Source organism: Dermochelys coriacea, chromosome 10, assembly GCF_009764565.3.
Source record: "Dermochelys coriacea isolate rDerCor1 chromosome 10, rDerCor1.pri.v4, whole genome shotgun sequence".
NCBI lineage: Eukaryota > Metazoa > Chordata > Testudines > Dermochelyidae > Dermochelys > Dermochelys coriacea.
The window spans coordinates 64,899,011-64,922,489 of record NC_050077.1 but is presented as its reverse complement, the minus strand read 5'-3'; the positions used below and the strand labels follow the sequence as shown (position 1 = coordinate 64,922,489).

General features: G+C 41.9%; 1 protein-coding gene across 1 annotated transcript in view; it reads right to left on the bottom strand.

Annotated features, from left to right (window-relative positions):
- The window catches only part of SEMA6D (semaphorin 6D), a 281,294-nt gene that overhangs the window by 81,725 nt on the left and 176,090 nt on the right, over positions 1-23,479 (bottom strand). Inside the window, 1 exon segment of the mRNA XM_038420048.2 lies at positions 18,689-18,721. The gene's annotated coding sequence lies outside the window, so the exon portion shown is untranslated.

Genomic DNA, 23,479 nt, shown 5'->3' with positions numbered 1-23,479 from the left:
TGCTCCAGGGGCTGAAGCAACCCTTGGAGTAACACAGACAGCACTATGGAGATGCTTAACTTACAGCAAAAGTGCTGTCCACAATCTCTGCACCACTATGTACTGCCACCTCGTTCCGGCTCTTGTTCATGACACTCCCGTCCCACTCTGGGGCCCCTTACACCAGGGCTTGCAAAAGGGTCCTTGGAAGACAGCCTGTATCTGTCTACTTCAGCTTCTGTGCCTGGCGAATTCTCCCCCAGCTGGATCTGGGGCTTCTAGAACTTGCTTTATGCTATTCTAGACCTTTTATAAAACCTTTTATAAAATTGCCAGAAAGGGGACAAGAATCTCACCCTCAATATTTATAAGCAAATAAAGAATACCAAGCTGATTCCCACACCTCAGCCTGGGTGAAATTTACCACATGCAAAGTGCTAGCTCAAAGCTTATGCACCACTCCCGTCCCATTTAAACACTATTTAAGCGTATTTTGAGGGTTCACATGGGACGTAAGTGGTGCATAGACCACTTGATGATCCTCTGTACGGGTGTGAATTTCACCCAGGGCTCACCTCACCCACCTCAAATAAACCCATTTGCTTGCATATCTGTGGAAAATTAACACAAAAGAGAGTTGGATACAGTCAAAGCAAAATCCATTTTAAAAACTGACTGAAGTCAATTAAATCATTTTAAAAAGTTCTCTGCATTTTACAGTATATGCATGGCTGTAAAACTAGCAGAAAGATTAATAAAGATTTAATGTAAAATTCTGGAAACGTTCTACTAGCATTTAAGCAGAATCTTTAAATGATCACAGTCTAGAATGGGGGTTCTCAAACTGGGGGTCGGGACCCCTCAGGGGGTCGTGAGGTAATTACATGGGGGATCGCGAACGGTCAGCTTCCTCTCCAAACCCCAATTTGCCTCCAGCATTTATAGTGGTGTTAAATATATAAAAAGTGTTTTTAATTTATAAGGGGGGTTTGCACTCAGAGGCTTTCTGTGTGAAAGGCATCACCAGCACAAAAGTTTGAGAACCACTGATCTAGATGACAGGTTTCAGAGTAGCAGCCGTGTTAGTCTGTATTCGCAAAAAGAAAAGGAGTACTTGTGGCACCTTAGAGACTAACAAATTTATTAGAGCATAGGCTTTCGTGAGCTACAGCTCACTTCATCGATGCATTTGCTGCAAATGCATCCGATGAAGTGAGCTGTAGCTCACGAAAGCTTATGCTCTAATAAATTTGTTAGTCTCTAAGGTGCCACAAGTACTCCTTTTCTTTTTACTGATCTAGATGCTTCAGTATGCTTTGGTACATGCCAGTAGCAGGGCACCACAAGACACCACTAACCACTTTTCACAAACCATCTATATAAATGAAACCCAACTCACTAACCTGGGTAACACCCATTCAAATGGCATCTAGGCAGACCACATACTGCATTATTGCTATCAAATCATGTATAAGTTTACAAAGTCTGGTGTCCTTGTTTCCAAAATTTGTTTGGCTGGTATAGGTTCTAAAATCCATCAGTAACAGATGCCACATTAATTGTACTAAGATGGTCTAGAATGTAGAATGGACTTCTCTGCCTATTTACCAGAAATAAAGTTGACTTTTGTGCAAACCTGTATTAAATTATGGTTCCTGGTGGAACTATAGGAAACTGGCTTCTTTCACATGGTTTTGTCACTAGGTGAAAACTTGATGGCATCAACTAATTTTGCTTTGAGTTTTTGGGTATGTACAAGATTCACAACAAAATTTTGGAGATGGGAGCCTACATGTGCTGAACCACATTTAAAAAAAATTTACACCAACTCTGTAAATTGAAACTGCCCTGAATCACACATCTCTACTCACTGTTATCTCACTTAACCTGTATACTATAGAGCATTCCTGTAAAAACAGATTCTTTCCTCTAAAGTTAGATTTACAATGGAAAAAGCTTTCAATGACATTAAAATACAGTTTAAACAATAATAATATTTTAGTTTAAAATTATCCTTAACACTTTCTCAAAAAACTATCCTAAATACTTTGGAAAACTCAATACATGTACAGTGTATTTCTTTAAATTAAAAAGGTCCCTGTGCTGGGTTAATATTGCTGCTTCTGTGCTGTAGTGGTTTTTTTTATACTCCTTTATCTGATTGATATAGTAATAACAGATCCTAGGGCCATATGTTCAAATACACTAGACTTCATGTTGACTTTGTTCTTGTTTCTTAGGTATTAAGGCTGACAATCTTGGGGGGTGGGGGGAACTTTTCTACCAGAATAGTCTTAATATTGGAAAAGATTAACATATACAAATAAAGTGACTAAATGTATGAGCGTTTGTATATAGAATGCAGAACAGATCACACGCTGCTGCATGTAGTGAATGTAGTCCCTTTGCTTTGAAGCAAAGCAAAGGGACTTCTCACATCAACAAAAGTTACTTGTGTTTGCAAGTGTTTGCAGGGTTGGACTTTAGATATGTGTGGATATGAGTGAAAACAAAACTTTGGCTGGAGATAACAGGATTATAGTCATAGAGCGAGCTGGCACATGCATTATGAAAGAAAGCTATTCTGACCTAGGTTTAACCCTGCACTTTTGTACTGCCTCAGCAATCCTCACCTGGGTGGGCCTTGTGGGAGATGCTGCTAGGCCCCACTTTAGCACAAACAGCTTGACACATCATTTAAAACTAGGTTTGTTGACAGTGATCTTAGTGATATTAAAATTAATGTAATTTTAACCAGTACCTGCATCTTGACATCCGCAGTAAAAAGTATAAAGCTGAAAAAATTGTTACTTATCTTGTAACTGTTGTTCTTCGAGATGTGTTGCTCATGTCCATTCCACTAGGTATGTGCACGCACCACCTGCACTATCATTTGAAGGTTTTACCCTAGTGGTACCCGTCGGGTCGGCTGTGGAGACCTCTGGAGTGGCGCCTTCATGGCGATGTATATTGTCCCCTGCCGACCTGCCACCTGCTCAGTTCCCTCTTGCCAGAGTACTCCAACAGAGGGAGGCAGGCAGGATTTGGAATGGACACGAGCCACACATCTCGAAGAACAACAGTTACGAGATGATAAGTAACCGTTTTTTCTTTTTCGAGTGCTTGCTTATGTCGATTCCAATAGGTGATTTCCAAGCAGTTTCTACAGAGGAGGGAGGTCGGAGTTCACTGAGTTGCAGACTGAAGTACTTCCCTGCTGAAGGCCACATTGTCTCTTGCCTGCTGAATGATGGCATAGTGCGATGTGAAGGTGTGGATGGAAGACCACATTGCTGCCTTGCATATGTCCTATATAGGGACTTGCACGAGGAATGTGGTGGAAGAAGCCTGCACTCTTGCGGAGTGTGCCGTCAATGCCGGGGCTGGAGTCTTAGCCAGGTCATAGCACGTTCTGATGCAAGACATGATCCACAATGAAATGTGCTGAGATGAGATGGGAAGCCCTTTCATTCTTTCAGCAATTGCAATAAAGAGCTGTGGTGACTTACGAAATGGCTTTGTATGCTCAATGTAGAAGGCTAGGGCACGCCTGACATCTGGAGAATGGAGTTCTCACTCTCTGTTGCTGGCATGAGGTTTAGGAAAGAATACCGGTAAAAATATTTCCTGGTTTACATGAAAGTGTGAGACTACCTTGGGTAGGAACACTAAGTTTGGGCGTAGCTGCACCTCGTCTTTATAAAAAAATGTGTAGGGGGGCCTCAGAAGTCAGTACTCTGAGTTCAGAGACCCTTCTGGCTGAGGTTATGGCCACCAGAAAAACCACCTTCCAGGACACGAAGGATAGAGGGCAGGTCGCCATGGGCTCGAAGGGGGGCCTCAGAAGTCTGGAAGTTGAGATCCCACTGGGGAATGGGCTGCCACATCTGCGGAAAAAGCCTGTCCAAGCCCTTGAGAAACCGACCAACCATAGGATGTCCAAAGACTGACCTACTTGCCATAGCTGGGTGGAAGGCCAAGATGGCAGCCAGGTGCACCTTAATAGTTGCCAACTCCTGTTGTTTCAGGTACAGAAGGTAGTCTAGGACAAAGGGAATAGGGGCTTGCTGCGGGGAGGTACCTTTCTGTAGGGACCAAATGGAAAAATGCTTCCACTTTGCCAGGTACATTGTGTGAGTGGAAGGTTTCCTGTTTCCCAACAGGACTTCCCTAACAGGTTCCAAACACTGTAGTTCAAGCGGGTTCAGCCATGGAGTTTCCATGCCACGAGGTGGAGGGACTCCAGGTTGGAGTGCTGTAGATAACTGTGGTCCTGCATGATGAGGTCCGGGAGCATAGGAAGGGCGACTGGCCTGTCCACTGATAGGTTCAGCAACATGGTGAACCAATGCTGGTGGGGCCATGCTGGTGCTATGAGGATCACTGAAGTTCTGTCCTGCCAGACCTTGAGGAGGACCTTGTGTATGAGAGAGAAGGGCGGGAATGTATATACCAGGTGACCCATCTATGGTATGTGGAAGGCGTCCGCTATGGAGCCGTGGCTGTGGTTCTGAAAGGAGCAGAACAGCTGGCATTTTCTGTTGCTTCATATCGCGAACAGGTCCATGTGGGGATAGCTCCACCTCTGGAAGATGGAAAGGGCGATGTCCGTTCTTAGTGACCACTCGTGAGTGTTGAATGAGCAGCTGAGATGGTCCGCTAGTTTGTTCTGTGCTCCCAGCAGACACAAGGCCTGTAGCTGGATGGAGCGTGTGATGCAGAAGTCCCACAGACGGAGGGAGAGCTTCCTGGCACAGGGAGAGGGGTGAGCATCTCCCTGTTTGTTTATATAGACCATCACTGTGGTGTTATCTATCATCACTGAGACACACTTGCCCTGAAGATGGGTCTGGAATGTCTGGCAAGCCAGGCAAACTGCTCTCAGCTCTCTGACATTGATATGCAGGGATAGTTCTGGCTGTGACCACAGGCCTTGAGTTCTGATACTGCCCAGGTGTGCTCCCCAGCCCATCTCTGATGTGTCCGTGACCAGCGACAGTGAAGGCTGAGGCTTGGCGAAGGGCACTCCTACACAGACCACCTGAGGTTGTAGCCACCAACTGAGGGACTCGAGAATCGGGGGCAGGAGGGTAATGAGTCTGTCCAGAGAGTCCTAGCTGGGTCTGTATACCTTCGCCAACCAAGTCTGGAGGGGGTGAAGGCACAATTGGGTGTGTTGTCTATGTACGTGCAGGCCACCATATGCCCCAGAAGCTTCATGCAGTTTCTGGCTGTAGTTATAGGAAACCGGCGGAGGCTCTGGATGATGCCCCTCCACGCTTTGGAACTGGGACTCGGGCAGGGAAACTCTGGCTCAAGTGGAATCCAGGACAGCCCCAGTACATTCTATTTTTTGGGTTGCGGCTAGGGTTGACTTGGGCCCATTCAGCATGAGCCCCAGCCTGCTAAAAGTGGCGTGTGCCAATGCCATGTGCTCTTGCGCTTGTACTCAAGAATCACCCTTCATAAGTCAGTCATCCAGGTATGGGATAACCTGTACCCTGAGTTTGCAGAGGAAGGCTGCCACAACTGCCATGCACTTTGTGACCGTGTGAGGGGCCATTGAAAGCCCGAACGGGAGTATAGTGAACTGATAGTGTCAGCTGCTGACCACGAATCTCAGGAATCATCTGTGTGCTGGAATAATCGATATATGGAAGTACGTGTTCTTCTGCTCGAGGGTGACTTACCAGTCCCCTGGATCCAGGGAAGGAATGATGGTGGCCAGAGAGACCATACAAAACTTCAGTTTTCTTATAAATGTGTTGAGATTTTGCAGATCTAGGATAGGCCTGAGCCCCCCTTTGGCCTTGGGGATGAGGAAATATCATGAGTAGACTCCCCTACCCCTGAAATCCTGAGTAACCTCCTCTATCACCCCTAGAGCAAGGAGTGATTGCACCTCCTGTAGAAGAAGTTGTTCATGAGAGGGGTCCCTGAAGAGGGACAGGGAAGGTGGGTGGGAGGGCACAGAATTGGATTGAATATCCCACCCGAACTGTGCTCAGGACACAGCAATCTGAAGTAGTCTGGGTCCAGGCATAGTAGAAGTGGGACAGACGATTCACAAGGGGAGGGAAAGGATCCGAGACTTGAGATGGTGCTCTGTCCTCGGGCGCACTTTCAAAAGTTCAGTTTCGAGGCGGGGGGCTGCTTGGAAGAGCCCTGGCCCTGGCTGTAGGAGGACTGCAGAAGTCGCCTCCTGTTGTTTCTGCCCCTCCATCGACTATAGTCCTGCCTAAGGGGTCCTGGATAGAAGTGTAAGGGGGGCTGGGGTTTGAAGGGCTTTCTTTGGGATGCTGGCAAGTGAATTCCAGAGATTTTGTGAGATCTTGAGACTGTGCAGTCTCGAGTCTGTCTTGTCAGCAGACAGTCCCACAGCATCAAATGCAAGGTCCTGCATTGTATTCTGGGCCTCCGCTGGGAGTCCAGAGACTTGTAGCTATGAGCTACGCCTCATTGTAATGGCCATAGCCATAGTCCACGTCACTGACTCGGCAGAGTCCAAAGCAGCTTGGAGGGAACCCTAGAACTATGCCCAAAGGGCCACTGTCCCGGGCCCTGCCACTGGGGTGGCGAGGATACCATTGGTACTGTGGGGTTCTCCACTCTATGGTGCCGAGATCCGTGCCAGGATCTTGAGTGGTACCAGCTGTGTTGGGACACAAATGAGACAGCCTCTGGCTCAGAGGAGTAGTCCGAGCCCGACCAGGGAGGGGCAGACCCTGAGAGTGCCAGGAAATGGTACCAAGGTGATGGGAAATGGCCCCGCATCATGGTGGACTTGCCCTGGTGCCAGATAGGTGGTACCACTATCGATGCCACCGTCAGTGCCCGAAGTGGTGTCTGCACCTGAACCGGTGCCTGGGAATGCGAGGCGGGGGGCTGTGCCGTCATGTCAATCAAGTCCTGCATGGCTTCGAAAGTATCTGGTGTGGAGGGAAGGATCTAGGTCCCCCTCCAACACCTCCTGGATTGGGGAGTCCACTGACACTGGATTCGACGGACCTCCCCTCAAGGCTGGAGTTAACCGTGTTGGGACTGATGGACCAGCCTTCTGGTGTCCCGGTGTGAGATGCACCACACTGGTGTCCTGTGTGCTCTTCTTGACGGGGGAACAACCCCTCTCCACCTTTTTTTGTGGCACCGGGGATTGTGATCGGTGTCACACCGATGAGCCTGCCTACCACGCCGGAGGTGGTGCCAATGCTCCTTATGCGAATCCTTCCTCGGTGCTGAGCTGTCCTGCACCAAGGCCGGTGCTCTGTGCACTGAGGCTGCCGGTGCCACCTCTTGTGCCAGTTGAGGCTGGAGAGCGGACTCCATGAAAAGGAGTTTCAGGCAGTAGTCACTCTCTCTTTTGGTTCTGGGCTTGAAGCATCTGCAAATACTACACTTGTCCCGCAAATGTCCCTCTCCCAGGCACTTCAGACAAGCAGCATACAGATCTGTTCTGGGCATAGGCTTACCGCTTCTACCACACAGCTTGAACCTCCGGGGCCAGGCCCCGGCATACCCAAGACAGGGAAAAACTTAGCGGGGGGGGAACCCCCCAACTTAAACTTACTCACTAACTAACTAAGAAACTACTAACTACTATGATAACAATTAACAGCTATGTACAGGAAAAAAAAACACGAGGAAAGCACTTGCTAAAGCAAGAGACAAGTTGCTCCAACGACCATCACTGGCGGTAAGAAGGAACTGAGCAGGTACCGGGTCGGTAGGGGACTATATACATCGCCATGAAGGCACCACTCCAGGGAGCTCCACAGCCAACCCAATGGGTACCACTAGGGTAAAACCTTCAAACAATCGTGTAGGTGCACATGAACACACCTATTGGAATGGACATGAGCAAGCACTCAAAGAAGAACATTTGCTTCTAAAACGAATAATGCTGTTAGGGCAAAGCAGTGTCATTGTTTCAGCTCTGAGGCAAGGCTTCAGTTGTTGAATTGCATTACTTGAAAAGCATTCACCATTCAACTTTATTAAAAGGTCTTTCCAATTAACCAAACAGCTGTGTTTGGGATTACAAAAACAACCACAGACCTTCTCAGAGCCATAAATCGGCCATTAGCCATGCAAAGATTTTCACCTCTCTTCAGATCAAGAGGTTCTGAGGTTCTCCTAGCCAGCCTACAAGACACAGGGTCCCATTTTATGAAGTTAAACTACTTTAGCCTGTGACCTTTAAGATTAGCAGTTTGGGGAATTTCCTTTATTGCATTTTGTTTCATTCATCGTCCAATTCAATCAGTTGTTTTAAAACAACTATGTTTGTGAAATGTGCTTTGCAGAGCTTGAAAAAAAAAAGAAATTAATGTTGAGAACTGCTCCTTATTTATACTGTGAGGCTGTGCATGATATTTGCATAATATGATATCAGAAGAAACAAACTGTACCAGCAATAAGCACATGGAGACAAGGGCAAATGCTGTGTAGAAGTGGGAAAGATGGTACTGTTTCAGAGGAATTGTGAATCTACATTTTGGAAGGAAAAAAATCAGAATTTTTCTCTAGAGAAAATATGAACAAAGAAATATTGAATCATGATTCATTTCAGTGTTTGTTAAGATATTTAAAGATCTGATACTATACATTAATAAAACATGCACACTGAACTATGCAGTCAGAAAAGATGTCATTCAGAGCCATAGCAGCACATGGAATTGTGCAAGCAATTCATAGATTATCTGAGTTTTGTTTACACTTTTATATGAATCAGTGTGCCTAATAATGGACAATGTTAGACAATAAAATACAGAGCACACCCATCTACTCGTGAAAACACATATGACAAAGACAAATCATTGAACAGAAGTGACCTAAAGGTGACATGAAAAAGAAGAAATCCCAGGCCTGCTCCTACAATGCCAACACATACAGAACTGCTGTTGAAATTAATAGGAGATGATGGTTAAGGCACTAGTCTGGCACTCAGGTAAGCACGATTCAATTCCCTGTTCTGCCATATGCTGACTGTAGCCAAGTCATCATCTCTTTGTGCCTCAGATCCCCATTAGTAAAAAGCAGGTACTAATAGTCGCGGGGGGGGGGGGTGTCCTGTGTTGTCTATTTGGAGTGGGATTTTCAAAAGCATGCTACATTTGTTTACTTCTGCTTCTATTGAAGTCAGTAGGTTTTACCATTGACTTCTATGGGAGCAGAGCTGGAGGAGTGCTGATCACTTTTGAAAATTCCACCCGTATACAGTAAGCTCTTTGGGGCAGGGGCTGTCTTTACTATGTGAATGTACAGCACCTAGCACAATGGGGCCCAGATCTCAAATGGGGTCTCTAGGCACTGTTGTAATACAAACACTAAGTAATACTGTATGGGGAGGCTATATAGGACCACATCTTCTGTCACAGTAGGCTGCATACCTGCTGAATTATAATGAATCAATAATGTGTGTATGCTTCGTAGGGGATATATGTTTGTCTCTTTATTATTAAGGATCCTGTGGTAGAGGTTCACTTAGAGCTGCCTGGCAGCAGCTCTGAGTCGCGTTGGGGCCAGTACTGACCTTCAGAAACAAGCAGAACCAAGCAGATTGCTAATGCGGAGAGAAGCTGCCCTAAAATCTATAGTTTAGATGGGTTACTTACAAAGGCAAATCTCCCATCTAGTTTGGATGACACCGTGTGTGTGTGAGCAAGGATATTCATTATGCAATGGGACAGCCTTTTGGAAGATATTGTAAGAATGCACAAGGCCAAAGCAGAGAGAAAATAACAAAGAAGGGTGGAAAATTGGTTCTGAACAATTAACACACGTTCATAAACAGAAAACATCTACAATATTTCTAAGGAGACACTTGCACATGTTACAAATTAGTCAGAAAATGCAAGGATTCACTGATCTTAACAGGACTTAATTGCTACATAACTAATGAACGAATTGAATATATTATAAAGCAAAAAAAAGTCTTCTCTCTGCACTCCTTTCTTAGGCAAAACTCCTAGTCCAGTTAAGGGAAGTTTTGCCTGAGTAAAGAGAACAGCAGGCTGCTCAGAGAGAGAATGAAAATTTTCAAATATACATGCTTAGTAGGCTGAACACACAGAAAATTGTACTGTATTCCCTTTGCCTCATTTTCTTTAATGGCTCCTGGTGACATAGCTCCTAGACCTCAACAATTGCCATCTTCTTGATCTATTAAGATTTCCCAGGATGCACTAGGCTAGAGACTTCAGTAACACTGCTGATCAATGCTACAACAATATAGCAAAGGGTTTGGCAACAGGTAAAAGATGCATCAGTTCTTCGTCATAGATTCAAAGAGTCCAAGGGCAGAAGGGACAATCGTAATCATCTGGTCTGACCTCCTGTACAACCCAGGCCATAGAACTTTCCAAAAATAATTCCTAGAGCAGAACTTTTAGAAAAAACACCAAATCTTCATTTAAAAATTGTCAATGATGGAGAATACACTATGACCCTTGATAAATTATTTCAGTGGTTAATTACTCTCACTGTTAAAACAGTGAGTCAGTATGGTGCATTCCTCTACAATTACCCTTTTATTAAAAAGAAAAGGAGTACTTGTGGCACCTTCGCGACTAACAAATTTATTTGAGCATAAGCTTTCATGAGCTACAGCTCACTTCATCGGATGCACTCAGTGAAAAATACAATGGGGAGATTTATATACACACACAGAGAACATGAAACAATGGGTATTACCATACACACTGTAAGGAGACTGATCATTTAAGATGAGCTATTACCAGCAGGTAGGGAGGGTGGGGGGAAGGAAGAAAACCTTTTGTGGTGATAATCAAGGTGGGCCATTTCCAGCAGTTGACAAGAACATCTGAGAAACAGTGGGGTGTGGGGGGGGAGGGAATAACATGGGGAAATAGTTTTACTTGGTGTAATGACCCATCCACTCCCAGTCTCTATTCAAGCCTAAATTAATTGTATCCAGTTTGCAAATTAATTCCAATTCAGCAGTCTCTCGTTGGATTCTGGTTTTGAAGTTTTTTTGTTGAAGAATAGCGACTCTCAGGTCTGTAATCGAGTGACCAGAGAGATTGAAGTGTTCTCCGACTGGTTTTTGAATGTTATAATTCTTGACGTGTGATTTGTGTCCATTTATTCTTTTACGTAGAGACTGTCCAGTTTGGCCAATGTACATGGCAGAGGGGCATTGCTGGCACACGATGGCATATATCACATTGGTAGATATGCAGGTGAACGAGCCTCTGATAGTGTGGCTGATGTGATTAGGTCCTATGATGGTGTCCCCCGAAAAGATATGTGGACACAGTTGGCAACAGGCTTTGTTGCAAGGATAGGTTCCTGGGTTAGTGGTTCTGTTGTGTGGTATGTGGTTGCTGGTGAGTATTTGCTTCAGGTTGGGGGGCTGTAAGCAAGGACTGGCCTGTCTGCCAAGATCTGTGAGAGTGATGGGTCGTCCTTCAGGATAGGTTGTAGATCCTTGATGATGCGTTGGAGAGGTTTTAGTTGGGGACTGAAGGTGATGGCTAGTGGTGTTCTCTTATTTTCTTGGTTGGGCCTGTCCTGTAGTAGGTGACTTCTGGGTACTCTTCTGGCTCTGTCAATCTGTTTCTTCACTTTAGCAGGTGGGTATTGTAGTTGTAAGAATGCATGATAGAGATCTTGTAGGTGTTTGTCTCTGTCTGAGGGGTTGGAGCAAATGCAGTTGTATCGTAGAGCTTGGCTGTAGACAATGGATTGTGTGGTGTGATCTGGGTGAAAGCTGGAGGCATGTAGGTAGGAAGAGCGGTCAGTAGATTTCCGGTATAGGGTAGTGTTTATGTGACAATCGCTTATTAGCACCGTAGCGTCCAGGAATTGGATCTCTTGTGTGGACTGGTCCAGGCTGAGGTTGATGGTGGGATGGAAATTGTTGAAATCATGGTGGAATTCCTCAAGGGTTTCTTTTCCATGAGTCCAGATGATGAAGATGTCATCAATGTAGTGCAAGTAGAGTAGGGGCATTAGGGGACAAGAGCTGAGGAAGCATTGTTCTAAGTCAGCCATAAAAAAGTTGGCATACTTTGGGGCCATGCGGGTACCCATCGCAGTGCCACTGATTTGAAGGTATACATTGTCCTCAAATGTGAAATAGTTATGGGTGAGGACAAAGTCACAAAGTTCAGCCACCAGGTTAGCCGTGACATTATCGGGGATACTGTTCCTGACAGCTTGTAGTCCATCTTTGTGTGGAATGTTGGTGTAGAGGGCTTCTACATCCATAGTGGCCAGGATGGTGTTTTCAGGAAGATCACCGATGGATTGTAATTTCCTCAGGAAGTCAGTGGTGTCTTGAAGATAGCTGGGGGTGCTGGTAGCATAGGGCCTGAGGAGGGAGTCTACATAGCCAGACAATCTTGCTGTCAGGATGCCAATGCCTGAGATGATGGGGCGTCCAGGATTTCCAGGTTTATGGATCTTGGGTAGCAGATAGAATACCCCAGGTCGGGGTTCCAGGGGTGTGTCTGTGCAGATTTGTTCTTGTGCTTTTTCAGGGAGTTTCTTGAGCAAATGGTGTAGTTTCTTTTGGTAACCCTCAGTGGGATCAGAGGGTAATGGCTTGTAGAAAGTGATGTTGGAGAGCTGCCTAGTAGCCTCTTGTTCATATTCCGACCTATTCATGATGATGACAGCACCTCCTTTGTCAGCCTTTTTGATTATGATATCTGAGTTGTTTCTGAGGCTGTGGATGGCATTGTGTTCTGCACAGCTGAGGTTATGGGGCAAGCGATGCTGCTTTTCCACAATTTCAGCCCGTGCACATTGGCAGAAACACTCTATGTAGAAGTCCAGTCTGTTGTTTCAACCTTCAGGAGGAGTCCATCGGTGATCTTCCCAAAAACACTATCCTGGCCACTATGGATGTAGAAGCCCTCTACACCAACCAGTCGGAGAACACTTCAATCTCTCTGGTCACTCGATTACAGACCTGAGGGTGGCTATCCTTCAACAAAAAAACTTCAAAACCAGACTCCAACGAGAGACTGCTGAATTGGAATTAATTTGCAAACTGGATACAATTAACTTAGCTTGAATAGAGACTGGGAGTGGATGGGTCATTACACCAAGTAAAACTATTTCCCCATGTTATTCCCTCCCCCCCATACCCCACTGTTCCTCAGACGTTCTTGTCAACTGCTGGAAATGGCCCACCTTGATTATCACCACAAAAGGTTTTCTTCCTTCCCCCCACCCTCCCTACCTGCTGGTAATAGCTCATCTTAAGTGATCACTCTCCTTACAGTGTGTATGGTAATACCCATTGTTTCATGTTTTCTGTGTGTGTATATAAATCTCCCCACTGTATTTTCCACTGAATGCATCCGATGAAGTGAGCTGTAGCTCACGAAAACTTATGCTCAAATAAATTTGTTAGTCGCTAAGGTGCCACAAGTACTCCTTTTCTTTTTGCGAATACAGGCTAACACGGCTGCTACTCTGAAACCTTTTATTAAAAATACTGTTACTCACAAATGTGTGAAGGAAACAAAAGTAATAGTTTTAAAAGGTAATGAAATTCTAGTTGATTAAGTCTGTCTGACAATTCTGCTGCTCAGAGTAAAAGGTTGGGATATTTCTTTAACCCCCCTCAAATATTGATTCAGCCATAACATCAAACATGAATTTTTATCTTGTTACATCTATATTTTTCTTGGACATACCCATTCACATACCTAATGCAAAAAAATAAAATAAAAAAAATCTTATTTCTCCATTTATGTCCCCATAACATATCTCATCTATTGATGGGACATAGATTCACAATTCCTATTGTATATTTTGACTATTTAATATATGACATTATAGTGAGAGCAATGTCCAGTTCAGTCATTCACTGTATTCTCAGGTTGATTTTAATACACTAGTCAGATGCAGCTGTACTTATGGTCCCATAGGGAGTACATCTAGTATTCTTTCCCCTTCAGTAGTGCCATAAAGACAGCTACAAGCAAAGTACTGCACATAAAGTAACTATGTCATTTTAGTAAGGAGTGAATAATGCCACAGATTTTAGTTGTCTCGATTCATTCTTTTTTATAGCATGTTGAACAAAGGGAGGTTGTATTTTGAAATAGTCCATTGTGTTTGTCTTTCTTCAGATAGGGGAATTTCTTCACAGGCAATTCCTCCATGGGAGAGTTTCCCATATGGTAGCTTTGTGAACCATCTGGTTATGGAGGGGGATCTACAGACTTTTCCACTGTGCTACAGTCTGAGTTGCCATTAGGAGGAATTGTAATGGGAGTGGCAACTTTTCTTTGACTTCCTGTCTGCATACTCCCATCAAAGTTCATGGTATGTTAAAACGAATGGTGTCCCTATATCTCTTGGGCATGCACGTGGACCACCTTGAACTTCGCAATTTCATGTGTTTTCACTTATTCCATTCATTGCAGCCTCACTAATGTTGTCACAACAGGTATATTTCATTTTTTGTAGTCTTGATGAGGTCAGATAAAATCTAGACAATACAGTGTTGGACAGAAAACTAGGAAAAGAAGGTAAATCACAAATTCTTTCCATTCTTCAACAAAATTTCAACATTTTCTGACTAGCTCTAATGTAGTGATCCACTTGATATAGTGGATCAGTGACACAACTAACCCAGCCTCTACTTATAAACACTTTGAGGTCTTCCAAAAGGAGCTAGGATCTGATCTTATAGTCCCACTTATGTCTTCAAGACTCAAGTGCCCTAAAATGATTGCAAACTGCATTGTGAAGAAATTAAGAGCCCTCTCTATGCCCTACAAGCCAGATTGTGACACTCTTACCAACACAGAATAATACCTTACCCCTTGAGTCATCCCAGTGATGTCATCAGGAATACTTAATGAGAATAAGGTATTACAGTCTGGTCCTGGTTGCTGACACTGTCTGCATTTAAGAGGATGGAAAGGCAACAGTTTCTAATGCATCAGAAGTTGCAGCTGAAGCATGAGCAGGTTATGGATAAGGAGTTTCTCCTGCCCTTGTCCTACACTATAATGCCAACCAGTTCCAGTGCAGCATGTCTGACAGAAGTGTGTCTTTGTGCTGAATCTTGTGTAAAATATTCATTGTGTATTGAGGTGCACATAGTTCCCGTTTCTTGTTGGAATCCTGCTTGTATTTCAAATCTTGGCTCAAGTATTATGTACACAATGAATCAGACCTTCACCTCTAGATGTCATTATAGACAGTATATTTCAAGTGGGTATATCTAAAACCAATTCCGGTCAATCAATTGGGGTAGATTCTGCTCTCAGTTACACCAGTGTAAATCTTGAGGAACTTCATTAAAGTGTGCAGAACTAGGACAGAAAGAGGTAGGAGCAGGCTGGCTGTTATGTGCTGTGTTGACCATTTACTAGAAGCATTAGGCCAAATTCTGCCCTAACTTGTAGCCTTTTAGGTCTCTCTCTTCCACACATTTTATTTTCCCAAAAGCCTATTTCTCATTTTGAAAACTTGATTTGCAAGCACATTTAAAAGTTTCACTTATTAAAATGTAATGAAATGAGATTTCCCTTTTAGCCCCTAATCTGAAATCCACGTTTATCTGTTTCTTTAAGCAACAGTATTTTGGCAATTGAAAAGTCTCAAAAACCCAACAAAACCCCTTATAAAGCAATCTGGATTTAGCAAGAAAGCTTTGCTAACTCTGGCTCAGCAGAGTTAGTTATCCTGGTTAATTGGATCGATGGTGACAGCTGTAATTACCAGAGATGAGATTGCCTGTACTGTAATTACACTTCAATCTTCAGTGTCAGCTGGACTGTAGAATACATACTATAGATTCTCCCAATTAGAAACAAGTTAAGAAGAGCATGGTATTTCTGTGATAATCATGTTTGTTATTGTATAGAATAAAAATATATGGCAGCAGCTAAACGAATTGTTAATCTGAAGCAGTTTTGCTGATTCAAAGGCATTAATCCACAAAGCTTTACTGCTACGTGGTTTCTCAAGATAACTGCAGTATAGAGGAACTGAAGTTTTTCACCTAAATAGTTGTTAGCTATTCAGCACATTGCAACTGCCAGTGTTTGCACTAATATTCTTGGATATAGCATTATAACATATCAGTGTTTATAGAATAAAGAACATCTCCTTTCAAAAATATACATTAAATATAGGAATAATTTGATTGATTGATTGATTGATTACTTTTTTTAGGTCCATCATATTAAAGCTTATGCTACCGTGTGAAACGTGCTCAAAGAACAAGCAAAAGGAATATGAAAAACATTAGGATTTGGCATTTGCTTTAGGTTTCCAAGACATCAACCATTAACATAATTTAAAGTATAAAGAGTGCATTTCAAAAGCTTGAAGTGACGTATGCTTTCCTACAACTGGATGGTTTAAACATTTGTTATCAAAACTACTGCAACTAGTAAAGACAATATACAGTGCTATTTCACAGGAAACTTGAAATACTGTACAATTAGTCACAAGTATTTCTGGGCTTTTCTGAGGGGGAAGAATTATATATTTCTATGATTAATTTTTAAAGTTCTCTTGCTGATTTCAACCCACCCCTACATATATCTCAACGTATTTTGGATCCCAGTAAGGGTATTGTATATGCTCTTTCTGCAAGGCCTGGCACATGCACAATTATTGCTTGTTTTTCAGTCTACTGATTGAGAAAAATGAATTAATCTTATTTGGGGGAAAAGAAAAAAAAGAGAGAGAGGTGGAATATCTTTTTTGGACCCAAAATGTTAATCTATTTTCTGATATATCAAAGACTAAACAGCCCCAATGAAATATACCCCTGTGCACCCTTTAAATCACATGAATGCAATAGAACACAAAGCAGGATTGGTGGTGCATAGACCTCTAAACAGGGTGAATTTCTCCCTTATGAGGAAAGTTCCTGTCTTTAGTTTTTAAAGCCTCAGTTTTGTTTCCATACAGATATCACATTCACCACAGTAAATGCAAGACGGGGTCTTGCCCTATAAATCTGCACAAGGAAGTATGGGGGTGTAAGGCATTTCCCTTTGTCACTGAGTGGGCTATCTACATCATGGGTTATAATGTGGGGAGAAGGAGCAAACTTTGCAGGACTGCTACCTCTCTCCCTGCACAGAGATGGGGAGTAGTGGGAAGGGGAGAGGAGTAGGCAGACTCTTGACTCCACACTGTGTGTGTCCAGAGTGGAGGGAAAAGTAATCTGTGCCACATAATGGGCTGGTGCACATTGCTTCTCAGCTGGAGGGAGGAGGGACTCAGGGACTGAATTTTGCTCCTTACATAAGAATTTGGCCCCTGGTCTGCTGCTGGGACACTGCAACTATGAACTGCCCCTTCTTTGAGGCTAGTGATAAATCCACAATTTAGCCTAAAGATTGGTGAGGAAATACATATTTTTCATTTTGATGAATTTTTCTAGTCAATTGACGTCTGCAGAAAATAGCAAATTAGGGAGTGAAGATAACTACCACACTGGAAACTTAATTTGATTGCACCCGAATCCATTTACAATACTATCAAGATTTATAACAATTCTCACCATAATTTATCTTTTTTTAAAGTTTTAAATTGCCTTTAAAACTGAAATGTTTGTTTTGTTAAATTCTAGAATTTTTCCCAGTTATACTAGTTTTCTTTCTCTCTTTCCTTCTCTCTTAGAGTACATATCTCACCTTTTCCTTCCATCAGTCTCAATGTAATCTCAAAGATTTTGGCAGTCTATCTAATTTCAAGGCTCCAAATTATTTTATTTTCTATGATATTGTTATTGAATCTTATCTGAAATGCATGCCTTGATTTTCCATATCCAATAAGATATTAAAACTCTATTGCAAGTACTAATTGCTACAATATGTAGTTCTTTTCCTCAGGTTAAAAATGAGATAGTTTATTAATACTCTTTTTAGAAAAGTTCAGTTTTGCATTTGAAAATGAGGCCTCTCAGGTCCTGATCAAGGAAATTACTTAAGCACATGCTTAATTTTACTCATGTGAGGATGGCCACAGTGGTTAATAGAACTACATGTTTAAAGCTAAGCATGTGCTTACTGTCTTACTAGACTGAAGCCTCAGATATTTCCAGAGATTTTAATATTATATTTGCAAACCAGATGCTGCCCATTCTGGACAAGCTTTTAGTTTACTCACAATGGAGTAAAGTGTCCTTTGTTCATACTTCAGCTTTCACATAGTGACAACCAAGTAGGTGCTGAAAATGTCTTGATCTAATATTCGGAGACTGAACAACTGATTGTTAATTAGGCAATCCTCCTGGAGCAGTGTGTGAAGTGCATTGCAAACCATAATTAAAATATGACATTACAGTGGTATGTGGAGGCAACCTGCATTTTTTTTTAAAGTCTCAAGAATAGACTTTCTTGAAGGTGCAATGCTGTACTACAGAGACATAAAAAACCCCAAACCATTGTCATGTGATTTAGCTACCCAGATTAGCAACTTTCAGTTTCATTAAAGGATTAATCAGACTGGAAAACCAGAGACAAAAACTGTGTCTCTCTTGCTAAAGATCTGAGTATTCAGCCATTACATTTCATTTTATGTTTGGCTTCCCAGTTCACAAACACAAACACAAACAAGTAACTTTTGGAGACTCCAGAATGCTCACACTAATGAACTGAGAAGAGACCTTGTTTGTCACAGGAGAAACACATACAAGGCAGATAAAAGTGTCTTGACCACACTGATCCAAGGCAATGAATATTAAAGCAATGCTTACCTTTCTCAGGGGGCTGTCTCTTCAGTAATAAAACTAGTGGGGAAAAACAAAAGAGGGAAACAGGTCAATTCACATAACTATATTTGTTGTGGAAATGCATTTGTGTTGACTTTGCCATGAAACTATTACCTTAGTTATAATTGAATTAATCCGCTAAAGTCTTCCAGCTAATTCAGTGGGTAGTTTTCTTCAGCTACTTTGTACAGTATTTGTTCAAAAACATCCAAAAAAGCTTGCTGTTAGTAACTTGCTGAGTTTGCAGAGCACACTCCTTATTTTCAACTCACTCAGCAAGCTTAGAACAAAGCACACAGATGGATGTGCTATTTTGATGCAATTAAATGTAAATATAGACATTCTTACTATACTTTTGGAGTTGGTATAGAAACATTTAGTTTAGAAATAACACTGAGATGATCAATGTTGCAGGAGCTTTAATTACTGTCAAAATGTGTATATATTTTCCTGAGATCCTGTTTTTGGCTTGAAGACTTTCTTTCCTTTCTTCTTTATCCAAAGGAAAAATGCTTTTGCACAATTAAAAAAAGATATTCTTTTATAGAAAACAACACAATGTGACTTAAAAGAAGTGTTGCAGTCAAAACTATTTTAACATTGGATATACCAGAAAGTATTAAAATAGTTTGGAGTCTTTTAAAGTCATAAAGTTGATACATTTTATTCAGAATATTTTCTCCTACAAGGCAATAGTGATGCCTCTGTACATATTATTGTTTCAAATTCAATATGTATTAGCATTCACAGGATAATTTACCTCAAAAACCGAAAAGCATGGAAGTGTGTTAAAATCCTTTTACTTAAAACTAAAGAATGAGTTTTAAGTTACACAGAATTACCCTATTTTACCTCACCCATAACTATTGCACGTTTGGGGTCAATGTATACCTTCAAATCAGCGGCACTGCGATGGGTACCCGCATGGCCCCACAGTATGCCAACATTTTTATGGCTGACTTAGAACAACGCTTCCTCATCTCTTGTCCCCTAATGCCCCTACTCTACTTGCATTACATTGATGACTACTGACCACTATGCCTATCTACATGCCTCCAGCTTTCATCCAGACTATACCACACGATCCATTGTCTACAGCCAAGCTCTACTATACAACCGCATTTGCTCCAACCCCTCAGACAGAGACAAACACCTACAGGATCTCTATCAAGCGTTCTTACAACTACAATACTCATCTGCTGAAGTGAAGAAACAGATTGACAGAGCCAGAAGAGTACCCAGAAATTACCTACTACAGGACAGGCCCAACCAAGAAAATAACAGAACGCCACTAGCCATCACCTTCAGCCCCCAACTAAAACCTCTCCAATACATCATCAAGGATCTACAACCTATCCTGAAGGACGACCCATCACTCTCACAGATCTTGGCAGACAGGCCAGTCCTTGCTTACAGACAGCTCCCCAACCTGAAGAAAATATTCACCAACAACCACACCCCTCACAACAGAACCACTAAGCCAGGAACGTAACCTTGCAAGAAAGCCCATTGCCAACTGTGTCCACATATCTATTCAGGGGACACCATCATAGGGCCTAATCACATCAGCCACACTATCAGAGGCTCGTTCACCTGCACATCTACCAATGTGATATATGCCATCATGTGCCAGCAATGCCCCTCTGCCATATACATTGGTCAAACTGGACAGTCTCTAAGTAAAAGAATAAATGGACATAAATCAGATGTCAAGAATTATAACATTAAAAACCAGTTGGAGAACACTTCAATCACTCGATTACAGATCTAAAAGTGGCAATTCTTCAACAAAAAAACTTTAAAAACAGACTCCAATGACAGACTACTGAATTGGAATTAATTTGCAAACTGGATACAATTAACTTAGGCTTGAATAGAGACTGGGATGGGATGGGTCATTACACAAAGTAAAACTATTTCCCCATGTTTATTCCCCCCCTTCTCCACTGTTCCTCAGACGTTCTTGTCTACTGCTGGAAATGGCCCACCTTGATTATCAATACAAAAGGTTTTCTTCCCCCTCCCCCCCCCCCGCTCTCTTGCTGGTAATAGCTCACCTTAAGTGATCACTCTCATTACAATGTGTATGGTAACACCCATTGTTTCATGTTCTCTATGTATATAAGTCTCCCCACTGTATTTTCCACTCAATGCATCCGATGAAGTGAGCTGTAGCCCACGAAAGCTTATGCTCAAATAAATGTGTTAATCTCTAAGGTGCCACAAGTCCTCCTTTTCTTTTTGAGAATACAGACTAACACGGCTGCTACTCTAAAACCTATTTTTATTAGCTCTGTACTTTGTATTTCATGTTCTGCTACTGAAAACACAAAGCTTTCAATGTATTGCATACATTAAATATAATCAAAGCATTAAAGTGACCAAATCTTTTATCATCATGTACATATAGATCAATTTCTTGGAGCAAATTTGGGGAGTTTCCATGAAGGCTAATAAACTACAGTTATCTCTTAATAAAGCAGCAAAATGTACCAGAAACAGGAAAAAATGTTTCTTTTGTAGTTTGAACTTTAAAGTAATCTTCTCTCAATTTTCAGTTGACAGCTTTTAGAATTAACCTTGTATTCAGTGAGGACAATTCCCTCTGGCAGTATCTGCACTGAGGCTGAATCACCTTTATAGTTTTATGTATGTATGAGAAAGTGTCCTAACTCCCAATATCTTTGATACTTTTAGTCTGAACATTTGAAAAGTCTCTCTTTTCAAAAATCAAAACTGAAAGGCACAAGTAAAATTCTTTGCTTACAGGATTATTAGATTAAATTTTGCCTGCGTAGTACTGGAACACAGATAATTTGACATACTTTGAATTCAGACTATGCAAAGAACCAGTCCATCTACCAGGTAACCTACCCAAGAGCTTAGTATGGTGTAATCAGAAGGACACACCAACCTTTCCATGAGCTGTAAGATGAAGAATCCAGGTTTCTCTTATTCATTACATGGATATACCCTGGGAGATTAGTACTCATCACTGTAAATTGCCACAAAACTGTCTAGACAAAATTTATTGCTACAGTTAATGCTATTCTCTTAAAGCACAAAAAAAATTATGACATGCCATATGGTTACACTCAATAATAATGGAATGTAAGATTTTTACATAATGTCCATCTGATTTTCCTCTCACTTACACCAGTATAAACCAGGAATAACATCAGTAAAGTCAATGGCATTGCACCATGTAAAACTGATACAAATGGGAGGAGAATCAGACTCCTTATAGCCAGCATAGAAGACAGTATCCCGCATCAATAGGTATAAACAAAATATAAAACATCCAGTATCCCACATATATAGGTATACGCAAAATGCAAAACCTAACAGACAAAAATCTATGTATGTTTTCATAGAATTATCCCTCCTTTTACTGAATTTATACTCACTCATTGTATAAAAAATATCTGTTTAGATTAAGAATTACTATTCTAACTGGTTGATTACAGTGTGTCCTATGCAGTAATTAGTATCTAAATACTGTGTGATTAAAGAGCTAAGGTCAGATGTATCCTCCACTAACAGAGACAGGGAAATATACAGTTTTAAAACCGATCGTGGAAAATATTTACAAATGCAGACATGAGAGGGTTTTTAAAAAGAGCTGGAAACATGGGTTTATACAACTCAAAGGTCAAATCCTATTCTCCTGAGTCATATTTAAGTAAATAGTCTATTAATGTGAATAAGGGGAGCAAAATTTGGTCCCCATAGTTACACTTCAGATTACTGGATGTTATGTGCCTTCTCCTCAAACTGACAGCCAGCACGACCAATATACATGCCTGATTTCTGGCACTTATGCACTCTCATGTTAACTTCTCTGGGCAAATATCTTGTGACCCTGCAAAGTTATTCACTGTCTGAGCCACATAACAGATCTAGAGATTTGTGACTCAGACAATCAGGATCTAGGTGGGATCTCTGTTCAAACAGAGCTGCTGTTAGATCTACCCAGGTGAATTCCACATTTCTTGGAGCCTTCTGTGTATTCTGTACAGAGCAGGAAGATTTCTAGGTAGAGAAATTTTGGCATCAGAAGAGAGCATGAAATCATATGGCAATTCAAGAGCTGGATGCACAGGGAAGACGATCTGATTTTATTATCTTTACATGTTACTATCAGAACCTTTTTAATATGTAGCTACTGTAGCTGTGTAGATTTCCATTGTTTGCCATAAGTTTTAAAGAGATACCACAGGCTGTCTTCTACTTTAAGACATATAGCATTTCTCCTACTGGCAAATGTGTTTTATTTGCTTCTTAGGCCATGTCTACACTACCACTAATGACGGCAAAACATCTGTCACTGAGGGTTTTCACAGGGTGTGAAAAAATACGTCTCTCAGCTAGTGCTCACCAGCTATTTGTTACACATTTTGTTTTTGTGTGTGTCACATAAAGTATACAGTTTGTTGTTCATTAACATCTTTCTGCTCTGAAAACACATCTCAGTTGTGTGCTAAAGGAAGTCATGGCAGATACATTCTGGTGCCCATCGTTGCTTTTGGAAGTATGATGTCTCACAGGATAGTAGAGAATTACCTCTCTACTCACACCATGCATCCCTGTTTCAACAGTCGTCATTGAAAAATAGTCTATGTTCTGGGGAATGGCTGGATTGAAAATCCATCTGGGTTTCAGTACCTGAGGAGACTAAACATTTTACAAACAGACACGATTTTTCCCCTTGATCTTTCATAGTATGGCTGGTCTGAGGCAAGCAGGAGCATGATGAGCTCAGGGCATAACAGTTCT